The 22,203-nt window shown below is 38.5% G+C and overlaps 1 protein-coding gene across 7 annotated transcripts in view; it reads right to left on the bottom strand.

Moving 5' to 3' along the window:
* LOC146004333 (bromodomain adjacent to zinc finger domain protein 2B-like) overlaps nucleotides 1-12,670 on the bottom strand; it is a 164,181-nt gene extending 151,511 nt beyond the window's left edge. For all 7 annotated transcript variants that reach the window (XM_083143110.1, XM_083143112.1, XM_083143115.1 and 4 more), the window contains exon 1: nucleotides 12,622-12,670. The gene's annotated coding sequence lies outside the window, so the exon portion shown is untranslated. The remainder of the gene's footprint in view (nucleotides 1-12,621) is intronic.
* Between the last annotated feature and the right edge of the window lie 9,533 nt (nucleotides 12,671-22,203).

Genomic DNA, 22,203 nt, shown 5'->3' with positions numbered 1-22,203 from the left:
GAGAGCTGTAGCAACTTGGGAGGCTAAAATTACAAAGTATGGCCTGCCTAACCTACTCAGGTATGAATCTAATAGAGGAAAAGGTCTAAATATGCCCCCCCCCATTTTTTGTTGTCATTTTCGGAAATTAATTAATAAATTTATCAAGCACCTGCCTTTAAAATGCATATCTATGAAATATGTACTTAAATGTAATAGCATGCTAAAGTATAGGTCTTCATTTTTTTTAAAAAAAAAGCAATTTCCAAAAAATGGTAAAAGGATGTATTTCAAAATTGTGGTCTAAATATGGGCTACTAGTGGCAATATCACAAAAAGCAATTAAAATTTAAAAGAACAGTCATTTATCGCTAAAACATTATAAAATTCATGTTTATGAATAACCTGCTGTTTTGAAAATCACACGGAATGGGAAAAATCGAAATTAAGAAAAACATCAAATATTTGTTGAAAATGTGATCTCAGCATTAGACCTCATGTCATAGCCCATATTTAGACCATCACGCTATTTTTCTTCTTCAAATTATTTTCGCTCTCTGTGCTACTTATTTCACAAACAAATCATGGCATTATAAAAGCCCATATTTGTTTTGTGTACCGCTAATATCATAACCTATACAAAGCAGATGAGAATTCAGAAAACGCTGAGTTAAAACATACCTGCAAAAAGTTTTCGGAGGTCGCAATTCTACAACAGCGTCCAAGGCCGAAACTAACCACCACTTTCTCTTGCAAATTGACGCCGCAACCTTTGTCCTTGACAGATAACCAGTTCCAATAGCCTCTGCCAGGCTGCAGCACCCGGAAGCGCTGATAACTACAAAACCCATATTTAAACCTTCGACCATATTTAGACCTTCTCCTCTAGTAGATACAAGGGAATAGAGTACGCATGTTAAGATTTGTTTACTTTCGCTATTGGATGCACACGTGAATAGGTTACACACGTGAGGTTTTGTGCTGTTAACAATAATAATAATACATCGATTGATTTGGTGTGTTAAGTCCACTTTATGCACAGTAAGGCTAATCGGGACTGGACCTTTAGTTTAAAGTGTGATCCGAATCACTATGTGCCTCCACCGGGATTCGAACAATAATAATAATAATAAATTAGCATGTTGGCAAGTATCTTCACGTTGCTATAAACGTTGCTAGCAAATCGTTTCTAGGTCATGCTAAGAACAAATTTTTAAATGTGAAAGATTTTTCAGACCAACAAAGCGACACTTGTGGCTCGGAAACGAACCTTCAGAAATGAATGCAACATTTCGTTCCGATGCAATACGACAAGCTTCACACACGCCTGTCGCTTGCGTGTCGTTTCGGTCTGTTGATCGCACATAAGCAGTGATCTTTAGGGATTCGTGCTGCTTGTCGTTTACTTTTCGGACCCGTCGCTTCGGTCTGAAGACTCCTTTAGGCATAACGTAGCCAAAAGTAAAATTGTCACAGACTCTCATTTCTAACACGTAGGCTGCGAAAAAGGGACACAAATTCTGCAAACGACTTTAAGATTATTAACAGGGGGACATTTCTTTCTTTACACAGAATGCTGGTTGGCAGCAAGAGAGGCTTACTTCCCGTGAGGTTTTCATGTCAAGACAAAATCACGCATGAGACTCGGAACAAGGAGCTGCGTGTCGCGTCGCGGAGCCAGAATGTCCTTGGAGATACGAAACAAGCAAATTGAGGAATTCTTGCTGTGAAAGTAGGCGTATCAAGGCGACGGATCTCCACGACGGCAACTTTTACAGCTCCAAGGAAGCTGAAACTATTGCTTGCACAGGTCGCCTCGTTTACAATCGACTTCCACCCGCGTGACATAGTATGCACCTTCATCAAAATCGTTTATGTTCACTGGCGTACGCAGAGGGGAGCTGATGGGGTTACAATAGTTTCCGAAATTTTGAGAAAATCAACGTTTTAAAATAAAATCCGTGAAGAACTCTGAATTAAGCAGTGGTAAATAACCGGCCCCCGTGGCGTAGTGGTTAGTACTTCGCGCTACGACGCCAGAGGTCCCGGGTTCGAATCCCGGCCTGGACATTGATGTTTGTGAGTGTCCATTCCTCAATTTCATCACTCATCTCCATCTTCGCAAATTAGCCAAAAGGGGCACAAAAGGCGAATTAAAATAAAGCAAATCAATCAATCAGAGTGATAAATGAAACCTTCCCTTTAAATGGTCCCCGATTCTCATTTTGAGAGTACAAAGTTATAAATATACGAAATCTTTTATTGTGTATACAGCCCCCTAGAAACCAGCTGAGTACCTTTACAATTTCAGCCCCTCCAGATAAGAATTCTGCGTATGGCAGTGATCACGTTCTACGCGAAATGCCAGCGGAAAGTTGGACGATTTTTTTAATCTCGGAGAAAAAGAGATGCTCGTAATTCTGTCGAGCGCGCGCTAGCGATAAAATAGTTGGGGGATTTGAGGGAAATCACGCTCTTTCACTACTAAATGGCTACGTTCCTGCCATGAATTCAGGTGGTAGCCCAGGAAGGGGGGGGGGGGGGATCCACTCCGGAAATAAAAAAGTCCAACCCGAAAACTACAATAATCCGGTAGTACATTCAAACTATTGCTAAGAAATTTGTCAACCAAGTTTACTTTCAATTACTTTAACGTAATTCTTTTGTCTTTTTCGTACTAATAATCATTGATTCAGTCGTCATTGTCAGTCAAAATAATCAATGAATTTAAATTATCGTCCATCATTGAAACTCAACAATGGACACAAGAGCCATGGCCGTAGGCAGGAAAAAATTTCGGGGTGGGGGGGGGGTTCATTCATAATTGTTCCCATGGGCGCCGCCAGAAATTTGAATAATAGAAATAATAACAATAATTGTACAATAATAATTAAAATTTCATAATAAAACAATTTTATTCCATAATAATAATACTACTAATAATAATTATTATATTATTGTTATATCCTTGAGGGGGCTTACTCAATCCAGCAGATGAGTGAATATCCAGCACAAGTTTCTTTTTGTTTTTTTTACGTTTCATACAGTGTGTACTGAAATGCACAATTATTATACTTCGTCATTAAACTTTAGATACCTTCAATAGAAAAGCTTTAAAAGTTAGATGGAAATTTTAGTCATAAAGCTTTTGTTGTTTGACTTTAAAATTAAATTTTTGAAATTTTGAAAAGTGTGGAACCAGTTATTCTTTTTGAAAACTTAGCCTGGTGCATGGATTGTAACCTCAATCGCGAACTAAATGCGCTAGAAAACTGGAGATCCTAGGTTTGAACTCCTATCAAGGGGGATTTTCGACTTTATCGGACAGGGAATTTAAAAGCTGGAAAGGGAATTTTGGGACAATCATAAGGGAATCTTTAGTCTATATTCCTTGTGACGCAGTAGCAACACTGGAAAGATGACAGCAGAAGCGATAATGGTGGGATCGCGGGTGGGCTACGATTCTGAGAATAAATCCTGTTTCACTCAAGTTTCAGAATTCCAAATATATGAAAATTCTAGCTCGATCGTTTCAACATTGTCTCCTCGTATTTTTGTGATGCTTCGAAAAAAAAATTGAAAATTTGTTACAGATTTTGGTTTCTGAACTTCCATTAATCCAACATGTCAGAAGTTTCGGGGGGGGTTGAACTCTAGAAACCCCCCTCTAAATACGGCCATGACAAGAGCGGCAGGGCAGGTGTAATGTAAGCTTCTATTGTTGAACTCAAAAACTGCCTGAATATATATGGACATGCACTAATTATATTAACAATTACAGTAGAGCTTATCCGACATAAACGGTCCGGCAGAAGTTCAGATAAGCGAAAATGTCAGATAATAGGGAGGTGTTAAGAAAAAGCCTACTAAACGTCAAACTAATGTTATAATTTTACACATTACGAACCTAATACAGTAATCATGTTTTACAACAATGCAGAAAAAATTAACTGGAAAAATGAACTCACAGTTACGAAATTGTCTGAAGTTAAACACAGTACGTACGTAGAGTACTTCAAAAGTTCAGTCCCGTGATGATTGAAAGACATTTTTGATCATAGTCTGCTTTCCTTACGATTGCCGTTGTCGCATAATACGGAATGTCGGATAAACGAGACTCTACTGTATATATTTTTTTCATTATGTACAGTCACCTGCAATAAAAATGAGACCTACATCCGAAATACTCGCTTCGCTGCACAGCGTTGTGTGTGTTGCCTAACTCTACACAGAGAAAAATGTTTGATTGGATTAACCAAAAAAATGGTAGTGGTGAACAAATCGTTTGTTTAAATAGGCATCAACCAAACAATTGTTCACCAGTACCAAAAGATTTGGTCAAGTTCTATTTGTTTGTCGTAAACAATTTTTTGGTTACCAAAACCAAATATTATTTTGGTAAATCTAACAAAATGTAGCCCATTTGTTTAGGAAAACCAAATAATTTAGTCAAAAGTACCAACCAAACGATTTGTTAAATAACTTATTCATAATTATTGCAATGTGGCTAACTTTAGCTAGCGTGGATAGTTTGTAGAAACTAACTGATTTCAAAATACACATTCAGAATAGAAAAGTCACGTGAACTACCCGATTTTGGATCATGTCCGAATTTGGATCATTTGTTTTTCTACGGCACACTTACCTTCTACTTATATAGTCCAGAATCAAAATGTTGCTCATGGGAGATACACTTTTATTCACTGCAGTACATTTCCTTCTTTAATTTGTAGCTTTGATGTTCACATATCTTTCGAAGAATGTTAAAGCACAATTTTTCACTATGATTACAATCAAACGTTCCATGATTTGTTGTACAAAAACTTATGTTTCTTGTACACATTTTGACAGAACCATCTAGCGGCCGATGCAGGAAACTCAGTATAAAGTAAGTATATTCTGAGCTTTTTTTTTCTGAGTATTAGGTTACACAGCAACATAAAGACTCGCTTCTAGTAATTATCTATCTACATGAGTTTCAATTTTCGACAAAGGATTTTCATACTACACTCGACGAAACTGGACAATCGTTATTTGAAATTCGAAAGCACGCTCACGCACAACTAGTAAATTTAACCAAACGTTTTGTTTCTCTTTACTTACATATGTATCATTTTGTTTACGAGTACCATATTTTATCTGACCACATTTTTTGGTATTCTTAAACAAAATTATTTAGTAATTACAAGCAACATTTGGGTATCGGAAACAAAAAGCATAACCAAACAGCTCAACCAAACTTTTTTGGTAATTCCAAACAAACCAGTTTTTTCTGTGTACGCTGATGAGTGTATTCTAATAGGAAATTTTGAATGGCAACTTCTACCACCGCAGGGAAGCGAACATTTCAGGATCTAAGTGTCTCATTATTATTGCCGGTGAGTGTACATTTGGATCTTTCTTTTGAAAATTTATACGAGTCATTGCCAGTGTACAGTTTATTTTTAACAATGAATTCTGGCAGTTGCTTCGAAGATATGAATATGATTATTGTACATAAGGAATACAATACTCTTTCTTAGCTGCGTGGACCACCTCTAAGCTATAACCAGGGGTCCCGGGTTCGAATCCCGCTCGGGCATGGTTGTTTGTAGATGTCCATTCATCAATTTCATCATTTCATCCCTCATCTTCGCAAATTAGCCAAGAGGCACAAAAAGCGAAGGAAAATAAAACAAATTGTATTTTGAAAATAGTTTCAAATATTACAGTAACTTGATCAAATGTTGATGCGATTACTAAATGCAAAATGTTTATTAAACCAATAAGGGGGTGGACGAATTAAACCCCTCCCTTGTACACGCCATGTAGGTATATGTTATGGTATGTTGGGAAGAGAGAGTCCGGAAGAAGGAAGTGAAAACTGTAGCACGAGTTCAAATGCAGAGTGGTGCAATTGCACGATGTGGCAAGGGTGTTGACGTGGGCAGAAATTTGTTTTCACTCCGAGGCACGAAAATATTAGCCTAGCGCCAGAAACTGTTTGTAATTTTAGTCTAATTGTGTGTAATAAATGACATGTAGCAAATAGGTCTCGTTTCTGCATAGAAGTGTACACGACAGTAGAGACATCCCTCTCGCATCCGTTCTGAATTATAAAGCCACTGATCAAAATGATTAGCACCAATATTAAAATAAATCAATTAATTTAATAAAAGGAATAATGCACTGCGGGTGATTTGTAACAGTCGAAGAGCGTCGCGCTAACCACTACAGCACGGAGGTCGGCGCAGAAAATTAGACATCCAATCAAAGGGTAAATACGAAATCTACGAACTACGCAAACCACACCTCCGTCCTGTTCAAGGTAAAGGATAAAAATCGTTACAGGGGTTGGCAACACTTTGTTTCATGGTACCGGGCAGACAATCACATGACGTATGTGGGAGGAGGGACAGACTGAACATAAACCCGAACCGTACACTAGGCTGAACGCACTTATCATTATGAAACGCAGCTTGTTCTCCGGGGCAAATTAATGACAGTTACTGCATGTGTGCGTGAGAGAGAGAACTCATCTCCAGTGCTTTTTTTTATGTTTCCTTTCTCCCTCGCAGGATCAATAACGTGCAAACAAAACATGCTTGCCCATCGATCTGCAACGCTTGGCAGACTCCCCCCCCTCCCATTCATTTCTCCTCCCACGCTCCCTTCCCTCGTCGCTCATTTCAAACCCTTTCGCAGTTTATACGTATTCCCTACGTTGTTTTTCTCTCGTTTTCCGCCAGCGCTTCATATACAAGCAAAGGCTATTATATTTGCAAAGATACGTCACTGCCTGCTGCACCGTATCCAGCTACAGTCGTGCCATCTCTTGGTGGTTTATTGGTACTTCTTGGGGCCATATTGTTTAACCTGGGAACATAATGTTATTGTATATATATTATTGCTGGTTATTTCAATATTAATCTGCTCGAATATGGTTTCAAAATGTACATTCTGAGCGGATATTACGCGAAATTGTATTTGAAAAGATGATACTGTGTATTTTAAAAACCACCACAATGCGTGTTCTTGCCCTTTATGAAGAAAACACTCTTCAAACAAAAGGCAGTACACGCAAATTGGCATACGCACAAGGGGGCTGGAATTGTAAAGGTGGATAGATAGTACATATCTGCTATCCAGATGGATTACGTATATATAGAACTTTCCCTCTCGAAATTGGCAATCGAAGGTCATGGGTGAGGGGGGTGCATTACCGCTCTTGTTTATTCCGAGTTCTTCACTTATTTTTATTTCAAAATGTTGGGTTTTTCTCAAAAATTCGGAGTGGGCTGTAGCCTCAACACCACCCCTCAGCGTACGCCAGCGAATTAAGAGTGAAAAATCATGCATATTTAGCAACGTCTCTGGCAGTATCATACTTGAAGCTTCTGTGCGAGTTTATTGTCGGACTCCTCCCATTCAACGCTTTTCATTAAGGCGCATGCGTAGAGTACATTGCAAGTCATGGCGCATTCTTCTACGCAACAGGAGCCAGTCTACAATCGCTGACTATAGTGGACCCACAATCAAAAGGACTTGCGCAGATCCGCGTGTCTTGTGCATCGTACTTGCGCGTGGAGAGGAGGGGTAGAGTGGAAACCTTATGACCCGAGTTTAACGAATGGAGGGGAAGATACGCGAAGGCTTTAAGGCAAAGGTTCTTTTGTTTGTGGTCGCTCTACACGCACGATTAATTTCACTATAATCGTTGACGTATCACTCTTGACGAATCTAATATTTTCATTGCCACGTTCCATTTCGGACACAGAAAAATTCCAATTAATCAGAATATTCCACTGCAATATACATATTTGTTAATGAAAATTGCTGCACAAATTATATTGACCGTGGTGCCCGTTTGTCAACCACCAAATTTGGAGGCGGGTAGTAACCCCCCCCCCCCCCCTAGTTCATCGCTCACCACCAATGTCGCGAAAGTATTCCCTGTTATCGCTAGTGAGCACCGAACGAAAGGTCATCTTTCCAGGTGATTCCCAGCTCGAGCTGCAAATCGCTTCAACATACCGGCCCAAAGTTTGTTCTTAAAATTTGGAGGCTGCAAGGTTGAAAGTCACCTCTCAGCGTCTTTGAATTGTCACCATCACTGGCGGGAAAGGGATTTCCTCTTTTCGCTTACCCCGAACGAAAGGTCCTCTTTCCAGGCACATTCCAGCTTAGGCTGCAAGTCGCAAACTTTCAGGAAAACTCCTCGCGGCCCGGTATAATTGACGCCAGGGCCCGGTACCGGACCGCGGCCCTGCGGTTGAGAAAAACTGAACTAACATACATGCGATCTGAAAAATTAACCCAAACTAAACTTACTTATGCGATTACGTCCGACACAACAGCCAGATTTCTACCTAATTATTTATCGATAAGTCACATACTTTCGAATCCCAATGGGTGTTCTTTGTGAATGCCTCTTCATCAACTTCATATCACCACTCACCCTCATATCCGCGATTAGCAGAAAGTGGGAAAAAGCGAAGCAAGATAAAACAGATCAATCAATCAATTGCCCCAAAACTACTCTTTTTTACCCAACAATAACGGTATGGTATATCCAACAATGACCTGAGTGAGTGCTGTCAATTTCACAATCGCCAGACGTTCTGTCAATATTTACACTAATACCACTCGCATCACAAAGACGACGTCCTAAAATGTGAATATTAAATTATTGGGAAAACGGATGCAAATTTACACCTTTTTTGCCAGACATACTTGGTCAAATGAGGGAGGGGGCGGTATCCCCTTCTTAATTCTGAACCTACGTCTGTGGCTCCTGTGACATCTGATCGATATCTATGTCGACTTGCACAGACAGCCCACGCAATTCGTTTTACGATAAGTGAACATCTATCGGCCATATTTGAGCCTTGACTTTGCACTTCCGGAAATATCAATAGACACACAGACGGATGAATAAAATCTATGTTTCAATATTAGGGTGTTTCTCCTATTGATTCTCGAAGCTCCCATAATGATACCTTAGCCAGAACGATGACTTGAAATAACGCGGGAAATAAATGCTACGTTGCACAAATCGATGCCAGCCTGTCATGCAATATTCATCGAAGAAGTGCTCGTATATGTATTTTATCGTTGATTGATGGCTTCCATTATGAGCACAGAAGTCGAACGTTGGAAATAAGCGAAAACGACTGTAATTTTGAATGTTAACAAGATGCAACGCTCCAGCTCAGAATGTCGAAGTATTCGAACTGCAAAGAGCAAGGTGGAATCATACAGGCCGACGAACGAATCATGACGTCACGTCGTGGAGGATTTCTTCAGAATAATAATATAAATTTTAACAGTTTTGTGCAATTAACTCACGACGAAATGGCCTTGTAAAGAGTGGGAGAAATGGCGCTCCTGAACATCTACTTTGTGTAACTTACAACATATGCAGTAAGAAAATTTCCGAAAGCAGATCATCGAAGGATCCACCTATAAAAATTCCACCTTCTACGCAGGTATTTACTACTGACACACAAAATGTGCAGTTTCACGATAATCAACAACGATGTTTCACTGGTTTTCACCAGCGGTGAAAATCAATAGTAGTTTTGTATTCTTCTCTCAACATATTACAGTTCCAAGAAGGAAGTTAGAACCTTACAGCCCGCGTCCGTGGCAGAATGGTTAGCGTCACACGTTACGAAGCGGTTCTAAGTTCGAATCCTTATCGCCGCCATTAACGTGGAAGGGTAGAAAAGTGACATAATATATAAAAGTTAACAATAATCCTTCTGTCTTAGTTGTCGTTAATTTCTGCCCCTTGGCTAAGCTCTTCCTTGGGATGAAGGGGCTAATGAATGATGAAAGGGACGAAATAACACACGCAGAAAACAATCATATCCTCAACTTACTCAGAATCACAGACTACCTAGATTGCTAGCAGCATTTGGAGGCATTTGTGAACATTAAGATTTGAGAAGTAACGTAAAGCGATTACATGAGTAATTGTAAAAGTAAAGTAAATTCAAAACTGGAGGAATTACTTGCCAGGGTGAAACATGCTTTGTTGTATTGTTTTTAACTTGTGCATGTACAGTTACACGGAGAAAATATGCACTACAGAGAACAAATATGATAGTTGTGTAAACTGTTAATTGTCCTTAGTGTGAAACAAAGAATTGAGTAACCTTCCCAACTCTGTAATCATTCTCTGAAAAAACTGTTATCGATATTAACCAGGTCGTCTCAAATTGAGAAAGTCGTAATAAAGCTGAATAATTTGGTGATATATTTTTTTTTAATCTGACTGAATAGGTTTCAAATCAATGGTGGTGGGGGTGGGGGGTGGGGGTTGAACCCCGTCCGAAATAACTTCGATATAAGTGGCAAGGGTTTTACCTGTTGATGTTGTACAAAGTGGAAACTTTAACATTACCCATTCATTTTCCAACGATTTTTACTCATCGGCACGCCCTTGTTTCAAATGTGTCTTAATTTACTTGCTTGAAGGGGGAAAATGTCTGCGTTTTCATATTGTTTCTTGATTTGGTGTATTTTACTTCGCTTTTCTTCCACTTTTGGCTAATCACGAAGATAAGGGTGAGTGATGATATTGATGAAGGGACACTCACAAAGAACGTCCATGCTCAGGTCGGGATTCGAACTCGGGACCCCTGGCATCGTAGTGCGTTGTGCTAACCACCCCGACACGGAGGTCAGCTAATAACTTGCACAAATCTCGCTTGTGAAAAATTTATAGTATTCGCCCAGTGGGTGTGTCATGCTTTATTATTGGTATTAATTATAATCGAAAGAGCTTCAAATTCGAACAGAAGTATTAGAAACCACGGAAAATAAAATCCCTCTTCGAGGAATTGAAACTGGCATTTCGTTGAATTATGTTCACTCGTGTATGTCAATTGACCATACGTTCTAAATTATTATGTTCAACTATGCTGTTAGCTCCTATAATGATAATAATAATAATCGAATGAGCAAGGTGGTACTATTGACCGGTAACACTTCCACGAAAACCGCGCCATTGGGTGTGAATATATATGCTGTTAATGTACTGTTCCAGTGTGTTCGCAGAGGAAACTAAATATCCGAGTGCTACCAGTGAGTGAGTGACTGTGAGTGAGTGTGAGCGTGTATGTGTGTGCCGACACCCTTGTCTCAAAATCCCAGTGAAGATTCACGAAAGATAAGTACTTCCGTTTGGATTTTCCCCGCAGGATCGTTCTGGAATATCCCTGCCTTTGTGCAGACACCGCTCTCAACGAAGAACAAGGGGACAGACCAACGAGGATTCGAACGTCGTGAACGCGATGGATAGTTTCGCCTTTTTAGCGAGTGGCTCTCTTGCTTTGTTCTCATGCAGATGACTCGCCCCGTACCTGTTGATTTGAGAAGGCACAAAAACCACTTGTCGGACGGGAGCCCACATTCCACTGAAAACCTGTCCTGGCCACGGACCTCCGCATCTTTTCTCTCAACATAAAGACCCCCCCCCTTCCCCCCTCCAACCCTTCCTGCCTGCCTCACGAACATTCGGAACGATTGCAACACTGAACAAACACCTATGTGGGTTTCACTTTAACGATTAGGATATTACTGACCATAAAACAAGCGTTTTCTTCTTTGCTAAGTACCGTAAACTCTCCTCAGATTTAACTGTCGTTGGGAAACATCCCACCTAGTACAGTGAGTGCGTAAATATTTTCAGGCAAATTGTCCGTATCAATGTAAACCCACAACATTTTACGTAATGAGAGGTTCAAGAATTGAAATAACGAAGCACTTAACTTATACACCAGAATCAGTACAATTTCAATCCTTCAAAGCACGATGATAAATGTTTAAAAATAGTGGTGGACAACTTGCATGGTAATGTTCATTCATACCACTGCATTATAATATGTGTATAAGAGGTTCTGGCCGAGGCAAGAAAATCATCGCTAAATATAAGCTCTTTTAGTCCAAATATGCACTTTCTGTGGTATTTAATTATCTATTAAATGTTACTTCGCGCCCCCTCGCTGCCTCCCAGTCCAGGGTATATTAGTAGTAAGTAATTATGATTCGCTTAATCGACTGACCTGCCCTCTACGGGAGAGTTCCAAATTTGAGACTTCTTATTGCAGATTAGGCACACACAGGAGATGTACTACGTAGCTCGGTAGCTACTCGCCGGCTCGGTAGTTCAGTGGTTAGAGATATGGCACGGTATGACAGAGACCCGGGTTCGAGTCCTGGTCGAGCCTTCATTTTTCGCTGAAAATTTCTATGTTGAGACTTCTTGTCTCAAGCTAGCCATCCATTTTATTGCACGTTATATACTCCCGGCATTGAAACAATCTTACAATTACCCCCACACAGTACATCAACCAAGCGACAACTACATTACTCTCGGTATTTGTACCAGTTAGATTAGATGCGACGATGTTCAATTTACACAGAAATTTCAGTGCACCTTCCGATACTAACATATTTGTTTCAGCTGTTAGCTTTTTCGTATGTTTGTGTCATTCTATTTTGTAATTTCCTGTGTAGGAAGAATTTATCGTTTTATCAGTTCCTTTCTTTTACTCGCACATTGCGACAGATTAACATTCTACTCCAGATATACACTGATAGCGTTTGTAAGGGTTTCGGACGTTACTGAAATCTTAATTTAATGGGAAAACTTACCAACACCAAGCACTGCAACGGCAAAGAAGCACAGCACAAGACAACTCACCTGAAAATGAAAAACAAAACAATCAGTAACAATTTAATAAATAAGAGATTGATTAAATGTCTTGTTATTGCAACATGCATACAGTAACAACAGTCTTAAAACTAAACCGAGGATTGTATATCTACTTGAATATTTTCACGTAATCAAGTTGAACTTTTTAATAAAAGGCTCTGGTAGACATTGTTTCGGGCATGTTTTTGCGATCTTCACAGAGTTCAACAGACAAACCTGTTTTTATCTACTTAGTCAGGTTTTCATTTCTTTGTCAAGATGAACTTACATCAAAACGAAACGCAGTTATGAGCATCGTTAGACGCAACGTATAGTTGCGAATTACTTGTCGAATTAATCGCGACGATGATAATAAATGCAGGGCTCGGGTGTTAAATATGGTAAGTGACTTTCTTATTCTTCAATTTTCGAGTGAAATTGCCATGTCATACAATTTGCATCGGACTCTGTGAAGCCTTGTGAAATTGGTAAACACAACACGAAAACAATTTATTCACAGTATAGCTTCTAAGAACATTTTTTTTAATGAACTCATAAATGACCAAACTGTCACTAACTGTGTTTCGCACCCAAGCGCTTCAAATATAAACGAAGAAATGAATGGTTATGTCTTGCTCTAAATTTGCAGGCCAAACACCGACCGACTTTTCTGTATTTTAAGTATTTTTGTTATGTGTGTGTTCATGCTGTACGTGCATTTTTTACGTTTCTTACAGCATATATGTGTATTTTTGTGTTTTTTCTTGTTTGTGTTTTTTTCTTTTTTGTGTTTTTTTTCTTTTTTGTGTTTTTTCTTCTTTCTTTTTGTGTTTTTTTATTTTCTTTGGTATTTTGATATTTTATATTTCGTAAACTGTTAGATATTTCAACTAAATTTGTAAAATGTGAAGTAGAGATGGTTAAGTGTAAGAAAAGGCATGTGCCTTAACTTCGCCATTCAAAAGAAGAAGTAAATAAATTGCGTGTAGGGTTCGAACACGGGAAGCCTGAACACTTTGCACGGAGGCAAATATCTGTGAATGATGGTAATTTCAATCATTCGTTCACCTGTCCTTTAATCGTTTGTTTAATGGTAACAAATGTTGTCTTTAAAACACCAACATGAAACTCAATTCTTAGCGAATGCATAACTAACAAGAGGGCAGAGCCATAAAGACTTTTGTTATTATTATTATTAATCATTACTTTATTAATACTTTCTAATGATGGGACAAAAGACATTCGATATCCCCAAACTGAGCATTCCAGATGGCGCAGTTGTAACGCTGTAGTCTTGTAATCATGAGGTTCAGGGTTCGATTCAGGTGAAGGTACATTGAAGTCAAGCGGATTTCACTTTAAAACGTTTCCACTTTAAAATGTAAGTCCAGTACCGAGCATAAAGTCTACTTCACAACGAACTTTGACTATTAAACAACAATGCTAAACTGAGATTGAGTTCGTGGCTAGGACACTTATCCGAAAATCTCGACTCGTGTTCTCGCCTATGCAACGACAATTTAGAACGGAGGATAACTAAAGACACCGTACAAAAAACCCCTTCGTCGGTTAGAAATGTGGGTCTGGACAAAAGGACTTCTTTCACTTAAAATAATGTCCATGCGGTGTCATCGTGGGAAGCTTATGGTTCAGTTGGAAGCACAGTACGGGAACCGGTTCATTGAAAAGAGAATAACCGTCAGGCTAGAGGTCACTGAACCATGCAAAACGAAGGAGGGTGTGTGTATAAATGTTTATTCGGCATTTGCCACACTGGAAAAACAAAAAATAATCAAGAATAATATGGAAACAACTAACGCTGTACACATATGACTGAATATTTGCCAAAATTCTAGCTTATAATGACATTCAGTCACTGTGTACGTCGACGATATCACGTGACTTATGGCACCAAAAGATCTACCAACTCTTCCTTTCGACAGCCCATGCGAGTGTATACGAGGTATCACGTGACTTATCGATATTTTGCAGCCAAATCATAAAATTTGACTGACGGTAAATTAGAATTAGGGCAACATATCCATTTCTGCACTTGCAGATCGCAAGAACCGGGTCTTCGTGGGAGATTAGACAATGGTTCGAATCCCACTTTAAACTGTACGTCCAGTCCCGATTAGCTTTTCTGAGCATGAAGTCGACTTAAACTGTGATGTCACGAGAACTAGTGATACCTTCAGTTGATTCATCGATTAGTAACTAACGACAGTATCGTAAAAACAAACTAATAATGTTTGTATTTCTTTCCCTTCATGTAAATGTCACATATATAACTTAAGCATTCACTTCAACATCACGCTAACCTCGAATAATAGTTCTCAATAGCGAAGTAAAGAAACAAATGTCATGCCCACGAGAGAAGGGCATGATGATAAACTACACGAGCTGGTAAATTTCCTTATTCGACGAGTGCTACATTTTCTCATGTTTTCATGAATCCATGGAGTATCTTTTACATTCTCAGAAAACCTCTGACATCAATCTTTCCTAAACACGATATTAAATAAATGTACCATACTCAAAGCTATGTAAAGTAAAATAAGTGAGTAAAGCTAGTAAAAATGTATTTTTCTAACTAACTTACCCAATATTACAGCAAAATGTACATCTACAAAAGAGGAAAAGTCAGTCATTTGCAACAATGCACGGAAATAAATTAAAATTAAAAGGAGGTTGTAGAGATTGAACACTAAAGCATAATTCAAACATGACACAAATATAATCACAGACTCGAACTTTCCATCAATTAGCACCATCATCAATATATTTTATTAGACTTAAAGTTTTACATTTGGCTGTTTATGCCCAGCATACATTTTGAATCCATCAATTAATCCCAACGTGAAATACAAACAGGTGTGACGTAATTCTTGATAACTCTTTCGATCCACCGTTATATTTTTTTATGCAACGTTATTGATTGATTGATTGATTGGATTGATGTTTTAAGTCCACTTTATGCACAGTAAGGCTAATCGGGACTGGACCTACAGTTTAAAGGGGGATCCGAACCACTATGAGCCTCCACCGGGTATCGAACCCGGGACCCCCTTGATTACAAGGCGACGACGTTTTCACTACGCCATCGGGGAGGCCTTATGCAACGTTATGATCATACGCTCATTTTCGTCCTATTGTCTGCTTACGTAGAAATTATTCTTTCCAGTTATGTGCTGAAGTCAGTGTACTTCAGCCTGATCAAAGTGAAGTTTATTCCATCATGGATTTCATTATGATATAATTTTATATACTATTTCATTTCTACCCTTTCTTCATAATGAATGTTCAAGGATTATGTTAGAACAACTGTACTTTTATATAATTGATACTACAAGCAGAATTCATTCTTGCGTCTACTACACTTGTACACATTTCTGCTTGTATTTTGTACCTTACAGAATATGGGTAGAATTGGTGTCATGTTTATTTATTGTTAAATTTGATAGAAGTATGTTGAAATGTATAGAAACTTTGTAATGTACCCTTAACCATGGACGTCCGGAAGGGAAAGGAGGGGCCTTTCCCCTAGAAACTGAATCTCAATCTAAAATTATAGTCACAGTAATTTATGTTAATTGCAAGGGCCTTGCAGAAACATGATAACTTCAAACTGAAGAAATGTTTTTTTGAGGGGGTAAGGTTATTATGTGGGGGGAATATACCTCGTTTGCTAGTCCTGCCCCTTTGAGAAAATACCTTGCTTGTCCCTCCATTGGAAACAGTCCTGAAGACGTCCATGGCCTTACCAATTACTTTAGTGAATATCATAACCACCTTTCGTATAATAGTATTTTATTATACTTACTACCATACATAATAAATATACTATAATACTTACATGATAGTAATAGTATTTTTTGTATCACGTAACATTCAGATACACAGGGACCCATTCATCTAAACTAATATATTTTAAGTTGATATGCTTTGCTTGAGTATGGTGTTGTGAAGTGGTTAGCACAGCGCGCTACGAAGCCAGGGGTTCCGGGTTCGATTCCCGGCCTGGGCTTCCTTTGTGAGTGTTCTTTCATCAATTTAATAATATCATCACTCATCCTCATCTTCGCGATTAGCCAAAGTGGAAGAAATGCGAAGTAAAATAAATCAAATCAATCAATCAATTGCACAAAACTGTTAAAATCATAATGCTATTGTTTTTCAAAAGTCGCAAGACGTTTATAATCGTACTCATTGAATACACTCGGCCAAAACAATTGTATAAATTGCATACTACATTAGAAAGTAGGAAAGGATGTGAAAGCTTTGTCCGTTCAATATTTCTATCTGGACTAGAAAACAAGCGACTCTCGCTACCCCAACAGGTGGCTCCAAGGAACGGTCAGTGGTCAGTCTGATAATGTTTAGAGGATTGTACATAGATACGTTGTGCGAGAGTGAACTGTTGTACAGTCTTGGACACAGCTGGCTTGTAACGACCCTATTGAAGAAGCAGTGAAGCAAGCCATCCATGTTTGACCACCAAGCGCCTTGTGACTAGACAACCCAAACAGCATTGCAATTTTGCGGCTTGTATACCAGTCATAGGTATACATCTCTGTAAATTGAGTAGTGATGCCAAAGAGAAATACGAGATGAAGATTGTCGATCGTCATGTCTCGTGTTCTCGACATGGAATAATACTCGGTCCACGTTACATTCCATTATTTAATGTTGTTTGGGAATGAACCTGACGGACTAGCTTTATATTTTCAATCCTTGCATTACAGTAAATTCCATATTTTACAATTATATTAATGCTTTGAACGAAAATAATGCCCAGAAAAACATCGAACACACGTTCACACCATTCTTCTCACACACATGCACGTGAAAACAAACACACAAAGCTAAGTTTTAACTTCCAAGTGAATGTCCAAATAACAGTAAATGGAGAAGCACGATGTGCGAAACATGGGATTTTTCACAGAAAGAATGCGTCTATTTGTGGCATACGTGGTTTCTATTAATAGACAATGAAACAATTATGAGAGAAATTAACAGGCATTTTCGTCTTCAGGTGCTGAGGACGGAAACAGACTGACTGGAAAAAAGAAAGCATGGTGCTATTGATAGGCTGTTGGTTAGCGTACAGAGCTTTCATCAGTGAGGTCTAGGTTCGATCCCCACCAAGGACATTTATTTTTATTCTTTTCTATTAGTGAAGAAGTATGTAATATTGTTTTCTAGGCATTTTGACGAAAGGATACGCATCAAATTTGTTCGTTTAATCTGTATTTTCATTCTTCTAATAAGTTCTCTATCGCAATGGGATATAGAGATTCTCTATCTAGGCGATGGATATCATCTTCTCAATGGTTACGTAGCTGCGATTCTCCAGTCCCTTACACCCACTTGTCTTATTTATTTACTTCATTTCATATCTAACGAAAACACACAGATATAGTTAGAACAAGAAACACACCTCGCGTCGAAGGTTCCAGACTCGAGTTCTGGCTTTTTTTTTTGCGAGGGTGATTATTCTTTTGTGTTTGTTTATCATCTTTGTCAAAAAATTATTCCTCATTATTGCCGTGATTAACCTAGGGAGAGACCAAAGCGACTGAAATAACAAAAGTACAGAAAATGCAAGACACATCTGCCTAGGCATGTTATACCTTGGGAATTAGCAATCTGAAAATTAACTTGCGTTTCAGTCGACTACTTGCGAAAGAATTTCGTGTTGTCTCGTTTGGAGTGTTGGTTATCGTGTCGGACTAGCATGCGGGCAACCCGAGTTCGAGCCCAGCGGAAGGCAAGTTTTTTTTTTTTGTTGTCTAATTTCATCCAACCTTATTTATAATACTGAGGTTTCTGCAAAACCTTTTGAATTGCATGCCACTTCGTATGTTGGTAATCTGAAAGCATCAAAGATGAAAATTTGATGATTCGAAGCGACGATGTATTTGTGTATGTGTTGAAAAAACGCAGTTATTTATTAGCGAAAAACATGCAGCCACGTGATCATTGAGAACGCTTCCTAGTTGTCAGTGTTAATATGGCAGTAACTACAGTCTGTCAACAAACACCAACTTTCACGTTTCCCGTAAAATGATTACCTTTCCACGTTTCAAAATCATGAGTGCTGTCTAAAGCAATACTTTGATACTTGCGTTTGCATGTTCGAATCTAAAGTAATACGAAACTTTTTTCCCAACAAATGACATTCAAACCATTAATAACTGTTTGAAATGTGATACTGATATCATATATGGAAAGAATAAAAATGGAGAATTTCGCTTAATACAACTTATAAATAGGGAGCGGAAGTTGATGAAATGTCATCTTTTTTCTGACATCTCGGACGCGATGCCCATTATATAATATACACAATATTACACTTCATCTAGAACCCAAAAAAGGTAATTTTAAAGTGCATTTTTTTGCATTTGTTGCCATTTGTCAGGTTTTAGGTCATTTTCCCGGATTTTCGGCATTTACCCGTCATTTTTTGCAATATTCGGTATATTGTTTCATCATATTTTGTCACTTCTTTAATTTTGGTAATCTTCTTGAATCTTTTCACCAAGGTAAATAATAATAATAATAACCCATAACTCTACAGCCCTTGAAGGGCCTTGGCTTACCTACCGACTGCTGGTCTCCCTCCCACACTGTTCCGCCGTCACCTGTTGTAGCGTGGAGATCTTAGACCAGTATTGGAGTGTCGGGGGATCAGCCCGACGAGCCCCCAGCCGTTGCAGGTCTTCTCGATCGGGTTACGCTCACTCACTCGGAGCTTCCCAATTTCCTCACGATGGTGGGTTGCCACCGGCCCTATACGTAGGCCGAATAAATTCCGACCAGAGCCGGATTCGAACCTACGCCGTCCCGCACCAAGATAAATATATGCCCATATATATCTGGCAGGATTGCCATTTACGAGCAAAAGAAAACTGAACTGGTGACAGACTTTGTTGTGTCGGGGGAAACCACCAGGTGTCCGTCTGGGGCAAACTCAGATTTAAGATCAGATAAGGAGAGGCTGGAAATACCATAGCTAGACCCTGTTTGCACTGAAAATCCTAGTTGCATATTTTAATTGAATGTGCATGTGCTATCATTTGGTGCCCTTTTTTTTTTAAAGCAAGATTGCATTTTGTTTAATTTTATTTTCATTTCAATTTTTAAACTGAAACTAACAAATTTGATGGTCATTTCTTGCATTTTACGTCATTGTTTCCCCATTTTTTAGGATATTCTATAGGTCATATACCTATATTTTTAGGTCATCAACTTCCGCTGCCTACTTATAAATATATTAAATTTTGTGGATACCTGATGTGAAACGTACGATGCACGATCAGAGAGCCTGAATGTTGCATTGAAAACTGCAGAGAACAATGACTGACTTATGAACAGTGAAAGGTTTTTCCATGCTCCAATGGGATTTTATTTATAACTATAAATAAACAAGGGAGAAGGACACAGGTGGGTATGATGAACTAAATTGTAATCTAAAAGTTTTAATAGGGCATTCAATTTCATACACATTACACTAACTGAAAGAGTATTTTCAAAATTAATAGTATCCTCGTTCTTCACCTTTTTCTCAGTCGTGACACATGTCAATTTCCTCTATATTATCTGTATTCTCAATGGGACAAACACCCACATCCATGCCCGAACCGAGTATTGGTAATATCGCACGCTAGCCAACAATTCCAGAGGAAAAGTTTGATACGCGGTTTAGTGGTTAAAATCCCACTTTAAGCTATAGATCCAGTTTTCTTACTGTGCATAAAGTGGACTTAAAAAGAAGGGAAAAATCGAGGAAAAGCGCTTGAAGGCTTCGATGAATTCCAAGTGCCTTGATGAGGCGAAGCTATTACATGATTTTCAAGTGGTCAAGTGGCCCCATGCTAGCGCATAAGTTTCACGTACAGAAGGCTTTGAGTTCGATTCCCGTTCTATTGCCCTATGTTTTTTTTATATAACTCGAGCAACTAATTATTGCATTTTATTTAATAATTTATTTGAGTAAAAGTTAAATACATTTTTACTTTATTTTTGGGTGGAAATCTTTACTTTACCGTTTTAAATTTTATTTGTGAAAATTATTTTTTGCGATAGTTTTTTCCACATATCTCATCATTTTACAAACATACTCTACAAAATGTTATGCCTGGCGAAAAGTATACATTTATTTCGAGAAAATGATCCAGAAATACATATAATACTATTCACAAGAAATTACCGTAATCGTTTGGAAAACAAAATTCAACAATCCGCACAGCAAATAAAATAAGAATGTTCGCAATAAATAAATTCAAATATATAGTCGCTCGAGTTAAGAAAAAAAATTGGAGGCAATCAAAGGGGAATCGAACCCAGTATCTCCTGCGTGTCAAACTTACACGCTACCAACCCACCACCTGGTCTTCTGTCAGTCGGACAATCTAATCGTCTTATGAGTAACGCTTGCTAAGTTTCTAATCTTTGAAGCGGTTGTAATTGTTGTTGTGTGTCACGGAGTTATGTTTACTGCAACATTTGAGCACACAATCCAAACATACGTAAATTTTATACACAGAAAACATGGGTTTTCTGCACATAATTACGGAGCATGCGCTCTGTCAAGGACTAGAAGGAACCTCGCAAAAGTTACTGAAGCTTGTCTTCGGTGCTGACAGTTGGCCCCGGAGTCACGTGGTCTATCTCGTTATCAGTCAACATGACCTTGAGCCTGCAGAACCAGCACACTGAAGTGAACGAAGGTATTTTACGTGATTTGTAAGCTGGAAGAAAACATGCCACGCGTTACAACAGACAGAGGTTTGTCTTCAGCTTTGGGACAGACAAACCACACTAGGCATACAGACAGAGTATAATGTAAGATAAAAGGAAATTATTTCTTCGTCTCCTCACACTGACAATTTTATTGCCTTTTTTTGGAGGTATTTGGCCACAAAACGGGATTATATTATTGAAGTCGTATCTCGTGTGATGGCTTGGTTCAGTATGCTGATCAGGTTTTCTGACAAAAGCAGGACGAGCTACCCAAGAACAGTAATTGTCTATCTTTTATATCTGCTTCCTTCATCATCCGGTATAAGGCAGACAAGCACATACCACAAATATGTAAGAGAACTATTGCTAATTTGGTAACTTGTCTTGCAATTGAATTTCTGTCATGAACAGCTGCAAAGAAACAAAGGCTTTCCATTTAAAGGATTACACTGAATAATTGTTATTTGATTAGGATACTAAAATGACTTCAGTATTTACATGCAGTACACAAGAGATTCTAAACACACTCTAAAACATACTACTGTTCGTTTCAACGTATTATTTCAACAATAAAGACACAAAATAAAGGGCATGCTCAAGAAAAATTATGTTTCTTTGATTATCAAGTGCATTACGTGGTTAACATCAAGTTTGGATTTGCCCGTTATCCAAATATTATTAATTTTGAAAATAGTCTTTCAGTTAGTGTAATGTGCCTGAAATTGAATGCCCTATTTTTAACCGCGAACGTGTTTTGTTTCTTCAATTAAAACTTTTAGATTACAATTTAGTTCATC

This window comes from Lepisma saccharinum, chromosome 21, assembly GCF_977018435.1.
Source record: "Lepisma saccharinum chromosome 21, izLepSacc3.1, whole genome shotgun sequence".
NCBI lineage: Eukaryota > Metazoa > Arthropoda > Insecta > Zygentoma > Lepismatidae > Lepisma > Lepisma saccharinum.
Note: the sequence above shows the minus strand (reverse complement) of the source record. Positions and strands in the feature narration are given on the sequence as shown.